Raw genomic sequence first — 8,999 nt, 5'->3', positions numbered from 1 at the left:
GGGTGGCTGTTCCAGTCCCTGCTCAGGAAAATGGAGGCAAAGAAATCATTGAATGTTAGCTTTGTCGTTTGGTGTGATGACCAAATTCCCTAGCGAGTCCTGCGGGGGCCCCACATTACCCGGAACCTTCTTTTTGCCCCCTATGTATTTAAAAAAGGACTTCTTGTTGTCCTTGATCTGGGAAGCTAGTCCCAGTTCCATCTCCGCCTTGGCCTTCCTGACTGCTCCCCTGCATCCCTGAGCAACCACAGTATAATCCTCCCTGGTGATGGCTCCTCCTTTCCATTGGGCGTACGACTCCCTTTTAGCTAGGAGACACTCCTGGATGCTTTCCGTGAGCCATGGGGGCTTTTGCGCCTTCCTGCCCCTTTTGATCCGTGTTGGGATTACCTCCCTTTGGGCTTGGAGGATCATCTCCTTAAGGAGCGACCACTCTTCTTGGACACCTGGCTCCCCACCTCAGTGCTTCCCCGACTCTTCTCCTTAGCTCATTGAAGTCCAGCCTTCTGAAATCTAGGGCTGCTGCCTTGCTGTAGGCCTTTGCCACCTTGTGCTGGATGGTGAATTCCAGCAAGCGATGATTGCTGTCGCCCAGGTGGTCGAGAACTTGCAGGCCCCTCACCAGGTCGTCGCTGGTGGCCAGCACCAGGTCCAACAAGGCATCTCCCCTGGTGGAGCTGTTCACCTCCTGGGTTAGATGGAGGTCCTGCATTCTAGCTAGGAACCTATGTGAGTGGTCAGACTTGGCTGACTGCTTTTCCCAGCAGATGTCTGGAAAGTTCAGGTCACCCATGATGACGACATCCTTTTGACCTAACTACCTCCGTGAGCTGACATAAGAATTCCTGGTCTAGCTCTTCCCCTTGGTTGGGTGGTCTGTAGTAGACCCCCACCGTTAAGTCCCTTTCCCTTCGACTGCCTTGTATTCTAACCCAGAGCACTTCAGAGTGCCCCTCCTCTGATTCTTTGCTAATTGACGAGGATGTGTATTCCTCCTTAATGTAGAGCGCCATGCCCTCACCTTTCCTTCCTGTCCTATCCCTCCTTTACAGCCTATAGCCCTTGATATTTACCGCCCAGTCATGTGTTGGGTCCCACCATGTTTCAGTGAGCCCCACTGTGTCTGGGTTGGTGTCAGTTAGCAGGAGGGTAAGTTCCTCTTGCTTGTTTCCCATATTATGAGCCTTTGTGTAGAGGCATTTGAGGCCTCCTGAGGATGTGTGCACTGGCCCCCTACTTTCAGCATTACCCTGGCCCCTGTTGCTTATCTGCGTATATGTTCTGCTTGTCAGTCTAGGCTGGGCTGTACTTGTGGGTGTTGCTTGGTTTGGTTTAACACAGGTTAATTGGTTTAATTTGTTCCCCCCACCCCAAGACCAAAGCTTTGGGACTTCTCATCCATTTTGCACAAGTTTAAGTAATCCTGTTTTTTCCAGGGGAACTTGATGGAGGGTTATCTAAAATGAATTTTGACAGGGAAACTGAGGCCTTGATAGTGCATTATGTAAAAAAAGAGTTAGCAACTTATTCAGAGTTAATAATTATTCAGTGGTCACAGAATTAAATCACAAATTTATTGAAAGCTATGAAGAGGAAGAGCAGACATCTTTTCCAGAAATTAATAAAAGCATGAGTTATGGTCAGAGAATGAAGAAAATTCAAAGAACAACTCTCGCCCCCACCTTGAGTTAGTTCATTCAGCAGTGGAAAATACTCAAAATGCAATGGGCTGCTATTTTAGAATGGGTTCTACTAATACATGCTCCTGTACCACACACACAGAAGTACATTTACTCTGGTGATAATAGCCTACCTAAAATATCAAGTAAAAAGCCTTTGATATTAAAAACTGAAGTATGGGTAGTGACTAATATATAAACAGTTAGCAATGGAACGTCATTTAGTAAAATAGGAATGAGACATAACATGGGGGAAATGAATTGATGACATCTATGGATAAAGCACAAAATCAATTTAGAAATATGTTCCAGCTATCAAAAACATTTTCATTTGGTATTGCATTCCTTGGGGTTTCTTTACTGTGTTATTTTAAAGATGTACTTTTACAAGTTGCAGAGTTCCTGACAATTACTCAAACAGGGATCCTGTTTTTTTCCAAGCAATGCTTAGAAATGCTTTTTTATCAACATTTTTTTTTGGTATCATATTATTTTTACTTTTCCAATGTCATTATAGTTTTATCATTATAAAACCATAAAACAGGCAGTTATAGTCTGAACTTGGTATTAACTGGTGAGGATAAACCCTAGTGGGAAAACGAAGGATTGTTTTGATCAGGTAACATGTTCTAACTACATTTTGCCAATTTACACTATGATTTTATTATAAGATAGTTATCACGGTAAGCAACTCAATATTTGCCTGTATTTGCCACAATAGGTAATATTGTCTTCCTAAAACAGACTTGATCATGAAATGTTGATGCTCTGTGCTAAGTCACAGTGGAAGACCTTTAAATAAGGAATTAGTACATTCCTTCCATTATGGATGACACATCTGAAGGACCTATACAGACATACTTAGAGTCCACCAAATATAGCAGTAGTATGCATGGCTTTGATCTCTTGTGGCTTGACATGTATGGTTTGTGACAATTGGATATGCACAATCACATGACTATTGGCCATGTCCTTACCACACCCTACCAGCATGCTACCAAATTCCAATAAACTGTCTTCCTGTACAGTCCATGAGCCAAACCATACAACAAGCAGGAGATGCTAGTATTTATTATATTATCATTTTTGGTCCTTGTCCACAAATAGGACTCTGTTATATCATGAACCATACAGAAATGGAACAAAACATGGAACCCAACCCAAAAAACATTACAATTTCAGTACAAGACAAGAGACAAAACAGAGGCAGAAGAGTACAAGGAAACAATGAAATGATGCTTATCAATATGATAGACAGTGACACCAACAGTTTAGTACAGGGACAGGCAATTATTTTGGCTGGAGGGCTGCTTAATTAGCTTTGGTGTGCTGTTGAGGGCTGCAAGAGTAGCTCTGTCCCTCCACAGGTACCCCTTCCGCTAGTCACCATCTTGAGACTGGAAGTCCCAGCTCTACCCTCTGAGCTTTGCCACTGGAAGTCCCTCCCCTTGGCCCCAAGAAGTACTCCTTTTGGGAGGGGAGAATTGCCAACTTGGAACCAACCCCCCCACCAATCATATAATAAAGTCAAACACCTACTATAACATATTTACATTTTATTACAAAAAACATTTGTCATGATTTGTGTTTGGGTAGTGTATGTACAGGTGATTACATAATAACTGAAAAATAAAGTCTTACTCTTGCATACTGTGCATGGGGGGTTGGGGTGGATATGTGTATATGGTGTGGTGTGGTGGGTTTGTGTGGGGGTGTGGCTGTGGATGGGAGGCAATAGGTTATGTTGGGGGGCATATATATGGAGGAGTTGAGGGGGCAGAGTGTGGGCGTGTGGTATTTGTGGGGCATGAAGGGAAGTAGGGGTGTCCATAGTGCACAGCCCCCACCACCGGTATAATAGATATAGAGAACAATGTAAAGAAACGGGTTACATGGTCAGAGTGCTCCTGGAGAATAAGAAGTGTTTTTTTTAACTAAGTTAAAGTTAGGAGGACAGCTTAGAAAGGAGGAACTATCAGAGACAAGCTTGGTATGTCTACACAAGATGCTAAATGTGCAGTAGACTAATTCTTCTGCACACTAGGGTGGCAGGCAAGAACTGTGCTAATGTGCAGTAGAATTAGTCTACTGCACGTTAGCATTTACTGCACATTAGCATCACAAAAAAAACATGCACCAGCACTACTCTGCAATTACGGCACATTACAATTAGTACCTATAACAACAGGTACTAAACTTAATGTGCCATGATACGTCACATTAATGAACATGTAGATGCGCCCACTGAGACTTTTATTTGGGCAAGGGAGAAAGGTGTGGAGTAGAAAGGTAGATCCATGAACTACCTACATAGAGATGGTACTTGAATTTGTGTTTGCAGATGAGATTACCCAGGAAAAAGTGTGGAGACAGATGGCAAGGGACAAAGAGCAGAGCTATATAGGATGTCCTCATAAAGAGTTGGAGGCAGGATGAAGAGGGTACTCAAGGACTTCGTGAAGGGGTAATTATAAAGGGAGTGGAAGAACCAAAAAAGGACATAGTTATGGAAGCCAACTAAGGACAACATTTCAAAAACATAATTGACTGGTACATCAAAGAGGAATTCAGAGTACTAGTTTTGAGCTGTGCCTAGGGGGAGGCCATGAGGAAAGTTATTCAAACTAGTCTAATCTCTTCAGTTAGGATATAAGGGCACTTTTAAACATGACAGACCTCCTCTCCTGAATACCAGGCATTGGAGCAGGGTTGATTAATCAAGTCTGCTACAGCAGACTCTGCATCACATTATTCAGCATTCCCATGTTTCAAAATGGCAGCAGGGGTGCTTTAACTAAAGCTCATTCAATGAGCTTTAGCTAAAGTGGCCCTGCCATCATTTTGAAACACGGGACACTGAATATATGTGACACTATGGACACTTTAATTAATTAAAGTGCCTCCCTTCTATCATAGAGCACGTCTATAGCTGCCCTAAGATCCTAAATAGCATCCTACACACATTTGCAGTAGGAATAGTTCATACTAGACCCTTTAGATTGCTATAATACTGTTGTTCATTAAGGTGGATATGTATATGGCACTTCCTTTTACTGAAATGCAAGGGTTTCTAATTATGTTTCTTCCTAGTAAATCAGTAAGAAAATAAAAGTCCTAATGCTGCTTCAACTAATAGAAATTTCTCTGTAATTTTTAGATCAGAACACCTTGATCTTTCCTTGCTAATGAACATGAAATCTATGCACGTGGAGAATCACTACATTACCCATAGCAATAACTGATTAACGGATGCAGACCCAGATACTGTGGTACCTCTGCTAGATGGTTAATGGGAATCTTCAGTCAGCCTGTGTCCCATAGCACAATCTAGAGCAGCCTGAGTGCAGTTCTAAATTTCAATGGTTTGTAACAACCCTAAAGATTATTATAGCAGCCAGAGATTACTGGCATATAATTCTCTCTTTTCTGGTGACAGCTATGGTAGCTATGCAGCTCTAGAAGACTGTCCAATTTTAGGTTAATGCCCTGGCTGAATTGGCAGTTTTAGGGCAGTTTCCTGGATTTCCCCAAGGGAATCTGAGTTATGATTTCTCAGGGGTGTTTAGGCAATGCCTAAATGGCGTAATTTAAATCTCTGTGGGTTTATCTATTACACAAGATGCTACTACGCTATGTGTATTAGGGCACAGTAAATTAATTAACTACTGTTGAGGACAATACTGTCCTACAGCAGAGTAACTTACTCCACTCGAATGTATATGTAGGTGGTGAGAGGGGCTGGCTGGGGCACAAAGGTGCTAAAGTATGGGGACTGCCTGCTGTCTAGCCCCACACTTCAGCACGCTGGTGCCCCAGTCAGCCCCTCTGCACCTGCCACTGCCAGCCGGAGCCTGGGTCTGACCCCCACCCCCAGGCCTCTTGCCAGCCCAGGGCTGCTCCACCCAGGCTCAAAGTGCTGTGGTCCTGGGCCCATGTGTAAATGCTGAGCCCAGAAGCAGCTTTCCCCCACACAAATTGCTTTGGAGTTTATCACATCACCTTAATGGCACATATAGATGCACCCTATGATTACCATTATATTAGCCAAAAGTTTTGTGAGTAATTTACTGTGCCCTTTATAACATCTTTTAAGGATTTCTGTGTTACTTTATTAGACTGCCAAATGCCATGGTGCCCAGGAAAGAGAGCACCTAAACAGAAAAGAACAGTTTTCACCTGCAAGCTTTCTGAGCATAGTGCCAGCTAGTTGTTTAAACTATATCTTGGCTGTGAAAGTGATCAGAGTATAATATTTCTCCATAGAAACTTACCCTAGAATGATTTAAACATGTGAGGAGTTCAGTCTTTACATTGTCAATGCCTGTGACGCATGAATGTAGTAAATTTTCTGAAAATTAAAAATTAATATGAAAGAGACTGTTTTGCTGTAGACAAATAAAATTAGTCTTTAAAAATTCTGGCAAAATTCCCTTTACATACTTACAACTCACCTATTCCAAATGGATTTGACTGCACAAATATGCAGACGGTTCTTAAGGCAAAGGTGGCAAGATTCTGATTGAATTTACAGCGGTGTAAGTCCACGTAAATTTGCTACAGTTTAAATGTTTTCCTCTGTAAGTGAGGTCAGAATCTAGCTCCAGAGTGTTTTATGATAATTGCAGCAGTACTGTTATGCCTTTTGATCTCCTAGTGGTGTTTTGAATCATGCTTCAAATTGCATCAGTTCTAACTTTCATTATGCATTATCCTCATGTCTCAGATGTGGAATAATTGAATTAAATACAGTGTTTTAGGATCTGGAGAGCAGAATTTTCCAGTTTTATCATGTAAAGCAAATGATCCTAATTTTTTATGTATTTAATGTAATTAATTATTTCAATCTTGCCATCCTTACCCAATAAACAACAAGAATCTAACCTGAGTAAAGGCTTCAGGGTTTGGATGCTCATTTACATTTGAGTAGCATGCATATTCTTTAAGATACGTAAATTCAAGTACTTAATATAATGCTATTACACTGAGTCTTAATGTGCAAGTAGTAGGTTTTTAGCCTTACAGCTGCATTCAGAATGCAATGCAAATTAACAAAAGACTTGTTTAAGTTCCTATTCTTAACTTATTCACATGCATGTATATTTTACACATTCTATAATGCAGATCTATATTCTGAGTGTTAGAAGCCCTCTTATGTGGTTTGTCTCACAGCCAGATTTATCTTAGTATTTCCCATTATAGCCTGAAAGAACAGCATTAAGGAAGCCTTTCTTTTCAGTTCCTGGTTGTGACTGCTAACATATCAAATTTATTCCTCCGTAATCCAGATCATTTTCCAGAAGCTTTGAGAACTGTATGTAGTAGTTTGTTAGAGAGCTCATAGAAACTCTATACTGACAGACCAAAAAGCCCTTCGACTGTCACTTTATGTCATTAACAATTTTCTAAAGCCATTACAGATGGGATGGACTGATTAGAACAGAGGAGGGAGGATCTTTTTCCCAGCCAGAAATATCCCTTGAGACTTTTCCTGCGTGTGAAGTTTCTAGTGATTAATGGGAGAAAAATAGGGCCGCCTGTCCCACAGTTGCCACACACTTTATTTGGGAAAGAGCTTATTTATATTTGGTGATCTGCCTGTATTGGATGTCCTTAGGAGCGAAACATTAACTGGGTATTTTTAAAAAAAGATCTGGAAAAATGCAGAACAAGCTCTACAATCAAATTGCTTTCAGTTTTTCATGCTTTTTAACATTCACTTTTTAGTAGCTCCACTATAATTTGTATAAACGTTGCTAAAAGACTAAAATGTTTATCTTCTCCCCCCGCCCCCTTTCCATTCTGCTGTTTTATTTCTGTAAATGAAAGCTACAGCTGGAATATTGTTTTACTGCAAATCTCACACCAGCACTGTCAGTTGTGATGTGACACCAGAGATTCTTATCTGTAGGCTGGGTTGGAATTATTAAACATTCTCACATTGTGCAAAGTGTTGAGGATGAACAGCAGTGCAGTGAGGTGCATCCAACACTTCTGTCTTTCCCACCTGATCCTGGAAATATGACTCCTTTAAAAGGCTAATATTTGCTTTATAGAGAAGTGACAGTATTCAAGAACTAACATGTACTGGAAATATTGCTGAATTCTATGTTTTCTAAATAAATATTTGCAAAAAAAAATCTTTTTGGGGGGGAAGGAGGATCAGGCATGAGTATAAATGAGAAAAACACACTTGACTGTTTGTGGTAAAATGTACCAAAAGCAGGATCTACTGGGAGATGAGTTACCAACTAAGCAAGTAATTAGTTTTCTTTGGCCTGACATAATATTATATTATATCATCTTTAAAAATGGGGAGCTAAAAAGGAAGCAAAAATACCTTTTCAAGTGTCTAGATTTTTTAGATGAGAATGGCAATAGGAGTATTGTATTATACCTTGCTTGTCTTCATTTTCCTGATAACACTTAAAATAAAAACACTGTGCACAACACAATTCAAGAGTTACCTAAATGTTTGAAGAAAAAATCAGCACTGTTTTTATGGAAACATCAACATGAGGTGTAGAGGGGGTGACAATAAACTGGTGTTTGTGCTATAATTACATATGCCTGAAACGCATGAACTAAACTTAGTGCAGTAGACTAATGCTGTTTATAACTGCATAAATCACACAATTCAGAACTCTCAACTGTAGCTGCTTCTAAGCAAAAGGCTACAATAGTGTAGCTATCAATGGCATGAAAGACTGCAGAGCACCTAAATGCTATGCTGATGGGTGCTATGCAAATGCTTGAAATCAAACTGTCCTATAAGGTTGGTTGTTGATAAGGTGTTTTACTTGAGGAAGTAGAGGGCTTGGAGAGTCCTTTTGTCTTGCCTACCCTGTTTGGGAGATAGGCTAGAACAAGCTCTTTTGGCTCTGTCAGTGCTACTGAGATTCAAGGTTCCTGAAAGAGAGGAAAAAGAGAAAGCATAGGTACAAATTTGGATGCAAAAACAGAACTATGATTTTAGTGTAAAATATCTGCCTTTCTAACCATTTATTGGAATTGCTATCTAACCCCCCAAAAAGTAAAAGTCATAAGGCTAGCTCCACAAAATTTGGGAAACTATTCTTTATATACATAAATTAACTAGCATTTCATATATAATACAAAAATACTATTATCAGAATTTTTTTCCTCTTCTATATGTGGGATATAATTATATCAGACTAAATATAAAGTAATGATCACACAGTTCCCAAGACTGGGGCATCAGATGCAGTAAAAAGTTCTAAGAAGCTGGCTGTCAAAGTCAAAATCTCAGGAGCTAGGAGGATATTTTTCTTTCCAAGGTTTGAGGTGGGTCAAAAATGTAAG

The 8,999-nt window shown here is 40.4% G+C and overlaps 1 long non-coding RNA gene across 1 annotated transcript in view; it reads right to left on the bottom strand.

Moving 5' to 3' along the window:
- The window catches only part of LOC109298695, an 18,725-nt gene extending 10,146 nt beyond the window's left edge, over positions 1-8,579 (bottom strand). The window contains exon 1 of the long non-coding RNA XR_002097680.1: positions 8,477-8,579. This is a non-coding gene — a long non-coding RNA (uncharacterized LOC109298695). The remainder of the gene's footprint in view (positions 1-8,476) is intronic.
- Between the last annotated feature and the right edge of the window lie 420 nt (positions 8,580-8,999).

The sequence above is a fragment of the Gavialis gangeticus genome, unplaced genomic scaffold (genome assembly GCF_001723915.1).
Source record: "Gavialis gangeticus isolate Ggan-Ray unplaced genomic scaffold, GavGan_comp1, whole genome shotgun sequence".
Taxonomy (NCBI): domain Eukaryota; kingdom Metazoa; phylum Chordata; order Crocodylia; family Gavialidae; genus Gavialis; species Gavialis gangeticus.
Note: the sequence above shows the minus strand (reverse complement) of the source record. Positions and strands in the feature narration are given on the sequence as shown.